At 45.4% G+C, this 17,813-nt stretch overlaps 1 protein-coding gene across 3 annotated transcripts in view; it reads right to left on the reverse strand.

Annotated features, from left to right (window-relative positions):
• Window positions 1-5,318, reverse strand: part of MGAT5 (alpha-1,6-mannosylglycoprotein 6-beta-N-acetylglucosaminyltransferase) — a 405,616-nt gene extending 400,298 nt beyond the window's left edge. For 2 of the 3 annotated variants that reach the window (XR_011254571.1, XM_069577718.1), the window contains exon 1: window positions 4,774-5,248. The gene's annotated coding sequence lies outside the window, so the exon portion shown is untranslated. Of the gene's footprint in view, window positions 1-4,773 lie in introns of all 3 variants that reach the window. The other variant, XR_011254572.1, reaches the window with a different exon arrangement.
• Window positions 5,319-17,813: the final 12,495 nt, after the last annotated feature.

Below are 17,813 nucleotides of genomic sequence, written 5' to 3' on the forward strand. Positions count from 1 at the left end.
TTTGCTGATCACCAACAGAACACACTCTCATGGGTGGACAGAGACATGAACGAGATCCACAACTATTATACTGGAAGACTGTTCCATGTGGGATATTATTTAAAAAAAAAAAAAAGGCATCTTACCAGCACACTAGGACTTAGCCGCCTGGGTTGAGAATGCAACACTAGGGAGTGGAGCTTGAGCAGGACTGAGTGGGCGGGGCTTAGGCAGGAGCCGCTGGACAGTATACCTTACTTCAAGGACCAGCACCAACCCGCAACCCCTCCTTTCCCCATGAGAGAGGGATGCAAAATCAGGGAGGCTGTTATTCTTCTATGGATAACCTTGAAGTGATGACATTTTTAAACAAAGTAAATCAATTGCAAACACCAGTACTTAACTCTTGCAGATAAGGAAGTATTTGGATACATCTGGCTGCTGAGTTCATAGGCGACAAGGTGGGATCAATACTCCTTAGCCATCCTAGGGTGCTGCCCCAGCTGGGGCCCAGGTCCAGCAGGCATTAACACAGGCATGGCAGTGGGGGTGCCCGTTTAAAGGGAGAACTGCCCCCCACAAGCCCAGCCACAACAGCTTAACCCCCCTGCCTGTCCAGACTTTTGAGGCTGGACAAAGGCCCTGACAGAAAGGCCCCTGTCCTGTTTCCTGAAGGCTAGGTGCTCAAACAAGAGAACTGTGGGATTCTGAAGAAAAAAAAGATTCCTATGACCTTTCTCATGCACACGTACAGCTTTCCAGATATGACAAAGTCAGGGAAGGATAGACTTAACTGTGGTAATGAAAAACAAAAGAAAAAAATGAGGAGGAAATGGCAACCCACTCCAGTCTTCTTGCCTAGGAAATCCCATGGATAGAGGAACATGGTGGGCTACAGTCCATGGGGTTGCAGAGTCCAACATGACTGAACACACACACACAAACAAAGAAAGTGGGCAAACAGATCAAGTCCCAGCTCTTCCAGCTGAGAACACTGTTATAGGACTAAGGCTCCTGGGACCCATCGTGGCAACTTTCCAAGGGCTATTAGTTTGCCTTAACACAGGGAAAGAGAAGGTCAGATGCATTAAAAGTGAGAAGATAATTTTGAAGGAGGACGTCTTCATACCCAGCACCAGCACCCACCAAACCCGGCTCAAAGTGGCTGCCTGATAAACACTCAGTGGAAAACCCACAGCTGGCACTGAGGTCACAGCTATGCTCAAACTTTTCGTGTTGACTGTTCAGGGGCATGGCTTAGACTAGCAACTTTAAGAAGATGGGGTTGGGGAGACCATAACTCAATTTCAAACAGAAATCTTAAAGTTCAGCCATCTATTCAATATCGTGGAATAAACCATAATGGAAAAGAATATAGAAAAGAAGGTATATATGGATATGCCTGAGTCATTTTGCTATACAGCAGAAATTGATATAGCACTGTAAATCAACCATATTCTGATTTAAAGAAAAATATTTTTTTTTAAGTTTAACCATCTTCCAGCCATTAAGAGTGACTCTATACTTCAAAGCAATTATGAACTTTAAAGGCAGCCTAGTAAAACGTGCCCTGGCGAGTACCAAATTTATTTCTCACATAAGCCTCTCAACTGTCACCCACCTGGCACTCTCTCCCAAATATAAAGGTATTACCTCTCTCTTTCTTAAAGTACCTAGATTCTGAAACACACACATCTTCCTTCAGCCAAAACTATCTGTTAACAGTTCACCTGACACCAAAACCCTTCCCCAAAATTTGACATCCCCCCTAACAAACCCCCAGAGATCATGCCCCCCACAGGACCAACTTTTCCAAGACCTCCTGTGGTAACATCAGTGCAGAACACCACCCTCAACAGCCACTCCACCCTCCTACAGCTAGGAGGCCAAGACACACGAGGAGGAGAAAAGAATAAATCCCCTCTGCTCTTTAGGCCTCTAGGGAAGGAGGAGAGCAACTACCTGCCTGGAGGACCAGAATGCAAAAGGACAAGAACTTCCCAAACACAGTCTTACTGATGAATGCTCCCGGCAAGTTTCCAGATAGCTCTGCAGGGGACAGTGGTCACCATCTGTCCCCTGCCAAAATCAACCTGAGAGTGACTCTGCAATGACTTAGAGAATTAAGTCTCTGCAATGACTTAAAACCACATGGAGTATTAAGAGGCTCACTTCACAGCAGAGGAATCAAAGACACTCCCTGGGCTAGGATCACTGGGGATTCTGGCACTGCAATGCTTTTGGAGGCCAACTGGGCAAAGGCTGGTTGGTTATGTTTAAACTGAGAAAACGGAACAGGAAGGGAGCAAATTTGAATTCCTATGATTTCCTAAGGTCCCTTCCAGCCCCAAGCCGCTACCAGAGAACACTGCATACGCACACACATGTGTACACGCTTCTTTACGAAAACGCATGTACGGATGTGAGAATATATATACATGAGAACTACATTCACAGTTCCAAACACAAAGCACTTGAGATGCACGCAGCTGAGGCAACTCAGAGACGCTTGAGCTGCTGGAACACAGATGCAACTGGCGATCTGAGCAGAGCCACTCAGCCCGCCTGCCTGCCACTGCGGGCGCCTTCAAACTAACCTGCCGCCGCTTGTGTAGGCTCGAACCGTGCAAAGTCCCAAACTGGTACAGTAGGCTCCTTTCCCGGTGACTCCAGTCACAAGCCTCCCAGACTCGAGGTGGGCTGGAACCAAGGAGGGGATGAAAACAATAAAGACCAAACCTCTATCCAGAAACCCAGGTCTGCCAGTCAGGGGTCCGGCAGAGCAGGGTCCTTCTTCTCTTCTCCTCCCCACACCGTCCCTAAAAGAGGCAAAAGGTCACCCTCTTCTGCCACTGCCATCACCTCTTCTCAGGGTCTCTCTACTTCAAGTTGACTACATGGATTTCGAGTTGGTAACTGAAGAAAGTCTAGAAAGCGGAGCTTTGCTCTAATCCTAACAGAGCTAACCAAATTTAAGGGTTTCCTATCTCAGCCCTGAACAATAAGAACGAAAAGAATTTAGGCTGTGTGTGTGTGGGGGGGGGGGGGGGGGGGGGTCGGGGGTAGGGGTAGGCGGGAGGAATGAAAGTTCATTTATTAAGAAACACCTGGGGTGGTTTACCCGTCCGTGAAAAACATTTTGGTGATTTTCTCCAATCAAAATCGAAGAACTTCTAATCCGAGTTAAGGATCAGGATGTAGGTAGCTAAACTGGAGGGCGGGGTGGAAGGGGGAGGTGGGGGGTGGTGGGTGCGTCTCTCGGAATAAAAACCCACGGAGTCGCTCAGGTCCTGGCAACGAACGGAGGCGGGGCGCACCGGCTTCCCACCCGCCCCTCTTTAGAATGAGATTCCACCTCTAACACTCGGATCCGAGTTGTTTACAGGTGCAGTGCTGTCATTCCCTGGGGAACCCCGCACAAACCTCAGCCTTCCCCTCCCCAATTTCACCGCTTCCAAAGTGCCCAGCCGTTCCTAACTGGGCCGTCAGGGCTGGGTGCAGACGGAGGCGTCCGCCCTGGGCCGGGCCTGGCAGTCAGCGACAGGAGTACCGGGCCCCAGACCTCGACTGGGGCATCTCTGAAAACCCTCTGCATCGCCAGGTTACCTCAGCCCGCAAGCGCCCGGCACCCTGTCTGCGCTCCAAACGCCGCCGGACAATGCAAGCGCCACCTCTTTTCTCTTCCGCGCGGCAGCTACGAAACCACGGCTTTGTGTGTGACAGCAAGTGTGTGCGCGCGAACGTCCCCAGGCTCACACACCCCCTTCCATCCAGTCTGCTCACCGCGCCTGGTCCGCGCGCGCGGCGAGCGCATCCCGAGCGGGTCCTTACATCAGGCGGCCTCACCGCCATGCCTCTGGCCACCCGGCCTCGGACCTGGCCTCGGGAAGCTGGGGGCGACATTCACGCCCCCGTTCTCAGCCGCAGGGACGACCGACGGGAGCAACGCCGGGAGCCGGGCAAAGACGAGGAGGCGAAAGGACCACTGGCGCGCGCCGCGCCCCCAAGTTTGGCAGCCGCGGGCCGGGAGGGGGCCGGGAGGGGGCCTGGGCGGCTCGCGACTAGGCAGGAAGTTCCCAGGGCTGCACTGAGCATGCTCTCGGGGATTGTGTGAGCGGGTGTGGGCTCTGCGCTCCCCGCAGCCTCTCCGGCCAGGCAGCCTCCGGAGCGCGCGGGCGGGATCCGCGGCCCGCGAAGGTCCCTTAATGGTGGGGGGCACCCCCAGGCTTCCCTGTTCCCCTGAACCAGAGCACCCGCCCCCCACATCTCTCTCTCCCAGGAGCCAGGAGCCAGCCTTCCTTCTTTTACTCCCCAGCGGCCGGTGGCTGAGCCCGCCCTGCGCTCCCAGGTCCCGGGGAGCCCAGCCCGGCCCACACCCTCAGCGTGACCCCACCAGGCTCCTCCGCGGTCCGAGCGCCCATCTACCATCCCTGGCCGCTCGCCTCCAGTCCGCGCAACTAAAGCCTTCTCCGGACAGTCCCTTGAAAAGCCCACAACCCCCACTTCCCAAGGGCCATGGAGTCCTGCAGTCTCCCCAGGGAAGCGGTTGCCCCGGGCAGGTGGGCGCCTCAAGGCGTATCCCCGGCCGCACTCCCGGGTCTCTCAACCCGGCCAGGGCACCCAGGCTGGCGGCGGGTAGCGGGGGGCGGAAGACCCCAGACGCGTAACCCACGGTGCAGACTCTTCCCCCACCCCCGCGCGCAGCTCCCCGCGCCCTCCGCGGTCCCTTCTACGTTCATCTCCCCGCGGAGATGGAGAGCTTCGACACGATCGCCCCGACCCACTAGCTCTCACCTCCTTGTTTGAGCAGTAGCAGCAGCCGGGAGTGCCTGCCAGCCGCTGTCCCCGGGGAAGCCCAAGGCGCGGCGGGGCACGGGGTCGCGGCGCCCCGAGCCTGCGGCGCGGCTACCTGGGCTGGATCGCGCCCGGGGCCGCCGCGGCAGCCGCGGGAGCCGCAGGGCCGCCGCCGAGCGGGCCGCGGCAGGGACAGTCTGCAAACTCTCAGCCCTGGCGGGGCCGCGCGCGGCGCGTCCACAGTCGGCCTGGACACTGCAGAGACGTTCCTCCGGGGCTCAGCCGACCAGGGCTGGGGGTCTGTCTGCAATTTCTTCCTTCCCTCCCTTACGGACCCCTCCAAGTTCCCCCTAGCTTCCGAGCTCGCAGCTCTCTAAGGCAAGGATTCCGGCCAGGGACGTTCGGCAAACTCCCCGCCCTCCCCGCGGAGCGCTCAGCCAATTCGGAACGCCCCAGCCTCTCAGGGGCCGTCTGCAAACTCCCAACCCTGTCGGAGAGGACTTCTACCAACCACTCAGTTCCGCAGCCCAAAGGGGAAAGGAAGCAAGGGAGACACTTTGCTGCCACAAATTATAATCTAGCAAGGTCAGGGGCAAGTATGCAAATACTGATGTGACAGTGCATCCTCCAGAGAGGTGCAGTCCAGGCCACTCAGCACCAGGGACCTTCCTGCAGCAGTGAAGCCCAATGGGGGAAGATTAGGGACTCCACCATCTATAGATACAGGCTGCTTGAATCGATGCCCTGAGCCTCAATTTCCAACTTTGGGGAACGGGTTACATGAAGCAGTATAAATTTCAACCTGGTTTTTGTGACCTTGAGCAGGCCACCTAACCATCTGAATTCAATTTCTTTATCTACGAACATGATAAATGGCGTTTCTTGAGGTTATTTTGAAGATGAAATAAAATATACCTAAAGTGCTTAGCATATATGTGGCACATAGTAGGTGTTCAATAAATAAATTCCATTTCTCTTACTCCTTCCCACTCCCACCCCCAGGTTTTATGAACACCCTGCACCGCCTAACCAAACGTTGCACTGTTATAAATTCAAAAAGAAATAAAGCATCCCATGCCCTGAAGGCACCAAAGGGAACATTGACTGACATGACATATTAAATCCAACCAAGCCGCAGGAGAGAGAACATTGTACATTTACATCGCTAAGTATTATAGATCCTTGTTAAGCAGTATCTGGAATGGAAGGAGAGTGGCCTGGTGAATTACCTAGGGGTGGAAATGACAAGGTTAATAATTCCATTGAGTTCCAAGCCCTTGTCACTGCATCAGGTTACTGTACGAGGGTTTATGTTCAACTTTCCCTTACCCTCCCTGCAGAATTTCTCCACCCGCATCTTACTGTCCCCCTAGGGTCTTCTTTCTTCAACTTAGATCACCCTACTCTGATGCTCACCCTCTTCAGCAAAGGCATTTAAAAACTGAAGATAATGGAGTTCTTAGACCCCAGAAATGACTTAGTCCAAGAGCCTCACATTGTAAGTAAGCTGTCGTGGCCACCCAGCTGGTTAGGGAGGTCTCCTGTCTCCAGAATCTTAGTATCCATAGAACATACCCTGTAGCCTCTCTTGCACTGAGCTACCCTAGGCACATTAGATCGGTCAGTCGTATTTTTAATTCAAGCTGAAGGAAATGACTCTAACACTTCCTGACCAGATGAGCCCCAAATTATCAGCCACTTATATCCTCTGCTGTCAGGAACTGTCTGGATAATGACCGAAAACCACAAGGAAATCTGTATGGGCAGGATGATTCCTCTTAATGAGACCTTTTGGTAAAATCCCAGGAATGTTGGGAGTCACGTTTTTCTCTCAGTCCCTTGAAAGAAAAACATCTCTCCGTCTCTGGACACTGGGAGGGAAATAGAAGGATGGTGACATCTGGTGGTCAGGACTTTCTGTGCTTGGATATGGATGGTACAGACTCTGATCCTAATAAATTCACTTTGAAGCCAAGTTCCTGCGGGTGCTTAATAATTGTACCACCTGGTTGCCTAGTGATTTCTGAAAGACATCAATTATTTGAACTCTGAGGACCCACTGCTATAAAGAATATGACAGATGATTATTATTTCAGGATATTTTTTATACAAAAGGGTATGTGTATATAGAGAAATAAAGTATGTTTAGGTGTAATATTCATATGTATATATACCATATGCATTTATATAATATATATTTGTATTACATATATTCTGTTTGTATGAATAATATACTTCAATGCTTTTGAGGGAAATTATATTATCTCAGTTGTTTTCTTTATAGAGTTAAGGTTGTAACTTATAATAATAATTGCTAAAGAACACCACTTATAGATGTAAAGATGCTTACTAGGATAGAGTTGTATGTTTCATCATGTTCTTTCAAGAGAGAATTGATTACAAGTTTAGAGAGGAAGAAAATAAGACAGTGGTGTTTCAGTAGTGAAAGTCCTGGCAGCTGATGGTCAAGCCCAGGCTTACATGATGAACAGTGATTCATTTTCTGCATTTCATCACTTGTGAACAATGGTGTTAGGTTCAAAGAAGAAAATGTTTGAAATTAATTCACAACAATGCAACAGTGTCTGTTGGTGTCACTAAACGTTCTCCATTTCTTTCCATGTTTGTTCCAGGTACCATCCTTTAGATAATTGCTCAAATATAAACTTAGAAACTACAACTCTGTCCATACAATCAAGTCTATTGTTTCTCAGAATTGCTTATTAAATTCTATGTGAATTATGTTAAGCTTTTTAACAATTTATAGAGTAGATTTTACTATACCCATTTTATAGAAAAGAAGCCAAGACTGAAAAGTTAGCTAATATACTCACCAGAAGGCACTACTGAGTAGTCAGTCAGGATTAAATGGAAATTTTTCCTCACCCCAGAGCCTGAATCTTTCTACTATGTTGTGTTGCCCTCCCTCAGGAAGAAATGAAGATCAGAAACCACTCCGAAGGATACACTGAAAACTAAGGGGGAAACCTAAGGTACTACAGATAAACCACATTTCCTGACCTTTTCAAATTGAAAATTATAAGCAACAAAATAATGACTGTACATGTAAACCTTATAAAGCTGAGATTTATGTGATTCTGTCTTTGGAGCAGCTTTCCAAAGTAAAGGAATTTTTTTCCTGCCCAGTACCTGACCTATCTTTAATGGCTTGAGAATTACCCACTATGTAATCCTGAGTGACTCCTAACATTCCCATTAATGATTGTTGTTCCATCACAGGTAATTTTTAACTTTAACTTTTATACTTGTTTATAATTGCTTATAAAGGAAATTTCTGTATTTTGGATCCTATTAGTCTAGTCTGTTGTCACTAAATTGTGTCTGACTCTTGTGACCTCATGGACTGTAGCCCGCCAGGCTCCTCTGTCCATGGGATTCTCCAGGCAAAAATACTGGAGTGGGTTGCCATGCCCTCCTCCAGGGGATCTTCCCAACCCAGGAATCGAACCTGGGTCTCCTGCATTGCAGGCCAATTCTCTACTGACAGAGCTTCAAGGGAAGCCTCTTGGGAGACAAGTTGGTCCCAGTATGAAGCCCAATCACATTTGAGAATGTCAAATGTTTACAAATTTCATACCTTAAAAATGATAGAGTATATTTTAAAGATAACCATAATGCTTAAGATGACATTATTTGTAAAAGCAGGGGAGTTAGGTTTCTTCCTATATGATTGTATTGATGGTGCTTTATTAGTTTCCAATTGCAAAAGTAACAAATTACCACAAACTTCGCGGCTTAAAATAATGCAACCATATTATCTCATACAGTTCTGGAAGTTAGAAGTTCTAAATGAGTATCAAGGGGATAAAATCAAGTGTCACCAGAATTGGTTTCTTCTGGAGGATCTAAGAGAGGATCTATTCCTTGTTGCATCTAGCTTCTAGAGGTTGCAGCATTCTTCAGCTGCTAGCTACATCACTCCAATCTTTGCTTCTGTCATCACATCACTTTCTCACTACCTCCGTCTTATAAGAGCCCTGTGATTATATAGATCACTTGGATAATCCAGGATGATTGTCCCACCCAAATATACTTAACAGTCATAGCTGCAAAGTCTCTTTTGCCATATAAGGTAATATTCACAGGCTTCAGAAATTATGTTGTGAACATCTTTGTTGTTGTAGTTGGTCAGTCACTAAGTCATGTCCAACTGTTTTTGACCCCCTGGACTGCACAAGCCAGGCTTCCTTGTTCTTCACTATTTCTTGGAGTTTGCTCAGACTTGTGTCCTTTGAGTATGTGATGCCATCCAACCATCTCATTCTCTGTCCCTCCCTTCCCCTCATGCCCTCAGTCTTTCCCAGCATCAGGGTCTTTTCCAGTGAGTCAGCTCTTTGCATCAGGTGGCCAAAGTACTGGAGCCTCAGCTTCAGCATCAGTTTTTACAGTGAGTATTCAGGGTTGATTTCCTTTAGGATTGACTGGTTTGATCTCCTTGCTGTCCAAGGGACTCTCAAGAGTCTTCTCCAGTCCTGGAGGATCCTTATTCAGCTCACCAGACCCTCTTATGGCCCCTAAAGATTTACATCTATCTCACATCAAAATATATCACCCTTTTCCAACATCCTCCAAAGTCTCAACTTATTACAACATCAATGTACAGTCTAAAATCTCTTTGCATATTTATCAGTTCGACAGTCCCAAACCACTTTACTAAATCATGGAAATTAAGAATGAGTGAGACTATGGGTATAATCCTGGGAAAAATTCTTTTCTGTCCCTAGACCTGTGAAATTCTAAAACAAATTATCTGATCCCCCAAATAGAATGGTGAGATAGCCATAGGATAATAGTTAGAGACATTCCCACTCAAAAAGGAATAAAATAGAAGAAGCAGCCATTAGTGCTGAGCAATTTTGAAGTCCAACTATGAAAACACTATTTCAAGGCCTGTTTTAATCTTCTGTGGTTCTGCTGTCTAAGCCCAGGAATCCACTCTCAGTCATGCTTCCTTTTTAAAGAAGAGTAAGACCAGTTTTGACCTGAATAGTTTTATCCATCTGTTTCATGCCTGTGGAATTTTGGGAGTTCAACAGTCTTTTTAGGTTTTGTCCTCTCTCTGTCCCTGTCAGTTCAAGCTGGCAATATTTCTTCTCATATTACAACATCAAAAACCTCATGGGTCTCCCATGCATGTCCCAGAGATGTCTTCCATTAGACAACATGCTTCTCCACATATTTTTTCTGTATAGGTCTATGAGATGGCTAAAGAGATTGATGGATCACAGGCTTAATTGTTTCAAAGAAACCATTGTGCTACAGAATATATATATATATATACACATATATACATATATATATATGTAGTTGTGTCCGACTCTTTGAAACTCCATGGACTGCAGCATGCCAGGCCTCCCTGTCCCTCACCATCTCCCGGAGATAGATATTTGATTCCAGGTACTAGCAAAAGACTGTCCAGCCACATCCTTGGCTTTCCCTCTAGAGCATGCTTTCCTAACTGTAAATCTCCTACTTTTAGCCAAAATTTGTATAGGCTGAGAATTTCCAAAATTACTTAGTTCTGTTTGCTTAATAGTACTTTTATCAATTTCTTTCTTTCTTCTTGGATTTTACTAAAAGCAACAAGACCAAGCCAGGTTGTACCTTCAATATGTTGCTTGGAAATCTCTTCAGTTAAATATCTAATTTCATGATTGACAAATTCTTCTTTTCATGTAAATGTAGGACACAATTCAGCTAACCTTTCTGCTGCTATATATGAATAGCAAGAATCTTCTTTTTTCTGGTTTTGAATAACATTTTCTTCATTTCCTCCCAAGCCCTTACCAGCAATCTTTAACACCCATATTTCTACTAACCGCGTATTCCAGGCAATCTAGGCTTTTTCTATCATGCTCTTTAGAACTTCTCCTAGCGTCTACCACTTATCCAATTCTGAAGTCATGTCCACATTTTTAGATGTTCGTTACAGCAGCACCTCACATCCAGATACCAGAGTCAGTAGTGGTTTTCAATTGCTGCCCTAACAAATTACCACAAACATAGCGGCTTAAACAACGCCAGTTGACTCTCTTACAGTTTGGAAGTCAGAAGTCTAAAATCAAGGTGTTGACAGGGCTGCATTTCTTCTGGAGGCTTCAGAGGACATTCTGTTTCCTTGCCTTTTCCAACTTCTGAAATTGTTTTCTGTCCTTGGCTCATGGTCCCATATGAGATCACCTTTCCTCCCTCTGCTACCATTGTCCCAGGCCCTTCTCCTAACTCTAATCTCTTGCCTCTCTCTTATCAGGACCTTTGTTGTTACATTGAGCAAATCCACAAAATCCAGGATAATTGCTCCATCTCAAAATCCTTAATTTGATCACATCTTAGTCACACTCAAAATTTGCAGAGATTAGAGTGTGACAAATTTGTGGTGCTCTTTTCAGCCTACCCTAGGCCCCAATTCACCACTCCTTGGAACTGTGTCCCTGGTCATGTAATTTTACAGTGCCCTCTTTCTGTGACTGGGGCATCCTCCTCACCCTTGGACTCTGAGGTTGGCCATATGATTTGCTTTGACTCATAGAAAGAGGCAAGTGATGTCCTCAACGGGTCTTTCAGATTTCCTACTGCCTTTGAGCTCTTGCCATTGCCATGAGGAGGAATGTTTCCATCAGTCTAGCCCAGTGGTCCCATGAGATAGATGAGGAATGTGTGGGGCACAGCTGCCCCAAAGAAACTCAGTTTAGGGTGGAGCCTCCAGCTGCTCCACAGACAAAATAATAAGTGCAGTTAGAGCGGATAGTCTCTGCCACTAACCCTCAAATGTGAGAAGTAAATGCTTATTGTTGAATTCCACTTACTCCAGGGTGATTTGTTAAGCAGCAAGACAATTCTTTTTATCTCCCTAATAACTGTAAGGCCTAAGTGAAAACTACCCATGCCCATCCAATTGTTCAAAATATCTACAGACATGTGAATTTTAGCACACATACATACACTCACTTCATTTTATAGAATATGAAACAAACTTTTAGTGCTTTATAAAAACTGCTTCCAAAGAAAACATCATATGGGCTGAAGCAAAGAGGAATCAGAGAAAAATTGGAGAAGGCCGTGATTTAAAATAGAGGGACCATATATCTTGGAACATCCCCAACAGAAGTTGAAATTATGAGGGAGGGTGTTTACTGAAATAGGTTTCCTAAAAGACCCGAAATTCTGTTAAGTACACCTTCAGGTCATGCCCACTGACTCTTCCTTGTTTCACAAATTTTGCAAATTAGAGAGTGTTTCCCAAAGTATTCTTTGCAACCCTAGTTTGGCCGTCTTAACTGATGCTGTTGCTGTTGTAGGTGTAGTCATTGTGTCCTGACAGACAGCAACCGTATACATCTCTTTCCAACTCCACGTTCAGCAGTTCAGTGACGTCAGGTGACAGCTAGCAGTGAACTTTGGTGGAGCATTTACACCACAGAAATCTTGCTTCGGCTCTGGACGTATGCACTGAGTCATAATAGCAAGTGTATTTCTTACACTGGGTCATAGTCAGAAGCTCTGAAGGCCATGGCTCCCATAGTGATTGAGTAAACTTCAGCTTCCTGCAGTGCTAATGATCTATTTGTGCAAAACATTTTTGCCCCTGGAAGCAAAGCCTGACACAGTAACAAAGCAAATGGTAACATTACCCACATTAATTTGGAAACAGGCATTTTTCTGTGGACACTTCTGCCATGGGTGTTTAGGTTTCTGAGTTTCTCTTTGTCCTCTAGCTAGCTGCAGCAGCTGGGGGGCAGAGAGTATGTGTTTGTAGATATTTTATCCTAATGCTTCAGGCTACAAATTACAATTTATGTCAGTAATAAGAAAAGAATGGGTGTTTTCTTTGGCTAACTTCAAAAGATGGTGGTGGTCCCTTCCCTGCTTCTCTCAGACCATGCCGTTGGCCCAGCAGCGCTATTCAGAAGTGAGGAGGGCACAGCACTGACTTTGAACCATGCTGGTGGCCCTTGTCTGCATCCTGCAGGTCCTTGCCCAGCAATTTGAAAGACTTTATGCTCAAGAATAATTCACCAGCTCACCTGGGCTGGGAACTTGAAGCAAATCCTGTGAAGGTTGGAACAATCTCTGTGTTAACACAACAATGTTAAAAGCTAATTTTGTGTATTCATCCTGATGAGGAGGCTGAGATGTTGCTCTTCATTGAATTTCCATATTTTGATGAAACATCATATGTTTTGACAAACATACCCAATATTTTCTCTTGCTTTATGACCTTCTGTGTATCCTGAGTCTCAGACACACTTAAGAGTCTGGGTGCCTCTCTGCCCGTTTTACTGAGTTTCCCACTTTCACTGTAGCAGAAATTTAAACAGGGGCACTAGGGATAGATAGTGATGTAAAAGGCACCTTCCTGGAGCCATATGGTGCTAACCATCTCAGAAACCCTTAGTCAAGTTTATTTCCTACCTCTACCCTTTCACACACACAGTGAGGGTGGCATTGGCATGACTTTACCCACATCCCCATCTCCAAAGCCTCACTGTTTGATCAATTTACTAGTCACTTTCACCTAAATAGCCATCTGATATCAAGTTAAGCTCTTACCCACCTCCACAACTTTCAACTAGATGGGTGCCACCAAGCAGCTCCCGTAGGGGCGCAATGGAGGCCGACTCATGTTGGCTTTCCCAGAGAGCAACAGTTGACCAAGGAAATCCTAAAAGAATAACAATGGTGGAAGGTCTAGTTGATGTCATAGGTAATTCTACATGCCAGACATCATTCTTGGGGCTTCACATCTATTAAATCACACAACTCTTCTAAAACAGATGCCATTAGCATCATTTTACAAATGAAGAAAACCAAGGTTAAATAACCTGCTCAAGATCTCAGAGCCATTTAGTGGCAAAATCTGGATCCAAACCCAGAGAGTTTGGCCCCAAGGGCTCAGACTTTTAGCAAGACACCCCTGACTCCAAACCCTTTACCTCCTTCTCCAGACTGAGTTCTAACTCGTCAGAGAGGCCCAAAGGGCCCTCCTCATCTTATCCTCTGCTGTCTCTCCAGCCTCAACTTTCCCTGGCCCTCCTCTCTCCACCTCTCCCCGCACTGACCGACTCTCACTGCCCTGAGCTTGCAGCACTGCTTGAAGACACTTTGGCACAAGTTACTCCCGTCCCATAACAAATCAAGTGAATAGGAAGGTCACTGACTATGTCTAAAGTTATATTTTTCAAAGACAAATCCCTTTGCAATATTAGTGTTTGACTTACATGTAGTAAAAAAGAAATTGTTACGATGCATCTTACAATGGATTACAATGATCAGTGTGGTATGGTGCCAATGTCAAAAGCCACTAAGATGACAATAATATCTAGAGCTTCCATTTAGTTGCTTGATAAGCCCTCGATATTTTAAAACTTGAGTTGAGTCCTGACTCCTGGAAAAAAGCAGCAGTTAAGAAATCTATTATTTTCTTTTTTTTAATTGAAGTGTAGTTGAAATATAGCTGAAGCTCCAATACTTTGGCCACCTGATACAAACAGCTGACTCATTGGAAGAGACCCTGATGCTGGGAAACATTGAGGGCAGGAGGAGAAGAAGGCGACAGAGGATGAGATGGTTGGATGGCATCATCAATTCAATGGACATGAACTTGGGCAAAATCTGGGAGATAGTGAGGGACAGGGAGGCTTGGCATGTGCTGTCCATGGGGTCACAAAGATCAAACACAACTTAGCAACTGAACAACATAGTTGATTTACAATGTTGTGTTAGTTTCAGAGCAAAGTAATTCAGTCATATATATATAAAGAATCTTTAAAAGAAAATCTGTGTGCATATATATATGTGCTCTCTGAAGCACATAGAGAATTTCCCCCCCAAATGCTTTAGTATCAATTGCTGTACTGTGACAAAACAAGAATTTGGTTTCCTCTCTATTAAAATGACAAAATTTGCTGAGATGATTGGTCTGCTCTTTTAAGAGGCTGCAAAAGATAATTTTTACCTTCTGTGTAATCTGCCTAGATACCAAAGATTCTTTATAAGAATAATTTCTTATTCTTGATGTTGACTGTCATGTTCTCGATTAGGTAAGAGAATAAAGCTTGCTCACTTTTGAACAAGCTAAGTAAGTGTTCCTGAACACCACAGTACCACCTATGTTTCCTTTTTAAATGTTACTGTCACTTTGATTAAATGGGTATCCAAGTATTTATTCTCTGTAACCTATGATCCTCTTTTAACCAGTGTTCCAATCTCCTGACAACTTTTGATATTTTGCCTTCTCCAAATTAAATCCTAAATGAGATATCTTACTTTTAAAGCTGTCTTTAAGATTTCCTAGAGGGCCCCCAGAAAATCACAAGCAATTTCTTTCAGCTTCTGAAGAGACATGCTGGAAATAGGTTTATTTGGTATGCTACAATTGTTGAATTGCATGGAAAACACTGTCAAATCAGAAAAGATACTTAAATTTTCCTAGGTCAAATTTTTATGGGTAAAATATTATTAATATGATTATTTTGAAATGATAAGCCCTATCTTTAAAGTAACCTAATATGAGAGTGCTGTTTTCTGTTGGAACTCTGGTTGACATAATTAAAATTTATTTTAACCTCAGAAGACATTTTGGTTTGAGGAAATCCACTTTCCAAACATTCCTTGGGAGGACAATGGCTTCAATTATTTTCAAAGAACAAGGCCCACCATGATCTGGCCCCTTTCTCATCTTCACACCTCTTCTCACACATTTTATGCTTGAGTCAACTGAAATGATCAATATTTGAAGTTGCCCCAGTGTGGAATGCTATTTTACCCCATCATGCTTTGATCCAGGTTGAAAAACACACTCACCTAATCTGGCAAATTCTTACCACTTGTCAGGGATCCAAGGCAAGTACCCTTTCTAGAAATCTCCCCTCCCTGTGCCTTTCAAGCAGGGGGCCCACTCCCTCCTCTACAATCCCTGGCACTCACTTCCAGTTCTGCACCCGCCATGCTGTCCTGGAGAGGCCGTCTCCACGTCTGTCTCCACAGGACATTCCTAGCCCCTTGAAGATGGCGTGTTGTGCATGCCAGGTCGCTTCAGTCATGTCCAACTCTTTACAACACGATGGACCATAGCCCACCAGGCTCCTCTGTCCATGGGATTTTCTAGGCAAGGATACTAGGATAGCTTACCATGCCCTCCTCCACAGGCTCTTCCCAACCCAGAGATTGATACCAGGTCTCCCACATGGCAGGGAGATTCTTTATTGTCTGAGCCACTAGGGAAGCCCCTTTGAAGATAGGGTCTTATTTAATTCATGCTTCCTTGGGTCAGAAAGATCTGCTGGAAAAGGGATAGGTTACCTACTCCAATATTCTTGGGATTCCCTTGTGGCTCAGCTGGTAAAGAAACCACCTGCAATGCAGGAGACCTGGGTTTGATCCCTGGGTTGGGAAGATCCCCTGGAGAAGGGAAAGGCTACCCACTCCAGTATTATGGCCTAGAGAATCCCATGGACTGTATAGTCCATGGGGTCACAAAGAGACACGACTGAGCAACTTTCACTTTTCACTTTCATTTTCAGCTTGGGTCTTCCCAGGTAGCACTATTGGTGAAGAATCCACTTCCCAATGTAGGAGATATAGAAGACTCAGGTTTGATCCCTGGGATGGGAAAATTTCCCTGGATTAGGAAATGGCAACCCACTTCAGTATTCTTGCCTGGAAAATTCCATGGGCAGAAGAGCCTGGCAGAGTACAGTCCATGAGGCCACAAAGAGCCAGACACAACTAAACACCATTGCATTGCAGAATATGGCTTGCATATAACTAGTCTCAGTAAATACTGGGTTTGTTGAATTAATTTACAACTGATTGAATTAAACTGGGGGTTCAGTTCACATTGATATAGTGAAGAAAGAGAAGGGCATAGAAATGGAAGGGGTGGGAGGTTCCATCCTGACTTTTTGCCAGGGGCAGTTTCCGTGTACCTTTTACAGCCAAAATAAGAAAGAAGAGAAAACAAAAAGCTTCAGAGTTAATATCTTGGTGGCAAAATGGGTCATAGTGAAGCTGAGGGTATTTAAATTAGTCTTCTCTCTAGGGAGGCATGCTACATAAATTAATACACTGAACCTTGGCTTGAAGGGCCCTGAGGCTTTAATAAATAAAGAGCTGTACTGGGCCAAATAAGAACATAACACTGCCAAACGTCCTGATGTCTCAGTTACAATAACAATGTTTCCTGGGCGTGGGCCAGAGAGCAGCTCAAAGAACATTAAAGAATTTTTGTGCTCCTCTTAAATTCCTCTTTGATTGAAGAGACAACTTTAGCATCTTCCAAAAGCAAAGTGGGCATCTCCAGTCTGCTTAGGCTCCCGCCTGACTCTGGCTTGAAAGGAAAGGCTATCTCTGGAGCCTCTCTGCACTGTTTTCTTCTCTGAGGCTTCTCCATTTATGTAGGATGAAAAGCCAGCTGAAGTTAAAGGGACAGTTCTGCTGGGTATGCTGGGATTTTGTTAACAAGACCTCTTTTACAGAGGAAAAGAGGATACTTCTTGGGATGAATTCCCTCTATCCCACTATATAATATCATGATATTTTAGCTATACAGGATCTTAGAAGTTATCCAGTGTCTTATTTTACAGATGAAAAAACTAAGGTCCCAAGGATGATCAAACACACTCACAGCCACAGAGTAGGGCCAAAATTAGTTTAGGGTTCCAATCCGGTGCTTGATTCATTCAGCACTTCCTATTGTTTGAATATCTCTAAATTTCCATCAAAAGATTGAAAAAAAATTTAAAAAAACAAAGATTAATATTTGGCCATTCATAGCACCATGGATGGACTCAGAGGGTATTGATGTTTAGTTGCTAAGTCATGCTCTTTGTGACCCCATGGACTAAAGTAAGCCAGGCTTCCCTGTCCTTTACTATCTCCTGGAGTTTGCTCAAACTCACAACCATTGAGTAGGTGATGCTATCCAACCATCTCACCCTCTGTCGCCCCCTTCTCCGCATGCCCTCAATCTTTCCCAGCATCAGGGTCTTTTCCAGTAAGTCAGCTCTTCATATCAGGTG

This window comes from Ovis canadensis, chromosome 2 (genome assembly GCF_042477335.2).
Source record: "Ovis canadensis isolate MfBH-ARS-UI-01 breed Bighorn chromosome 2, ARS-UI_OviCan_v2, whole genome shotgun sequence".
NCBI classification, from domain to species: Eukaryota; Metazoa; Chordata; class Mammalia; order Artiodactyla; family Bovidae; genus Ovis; species Ovis canadensis.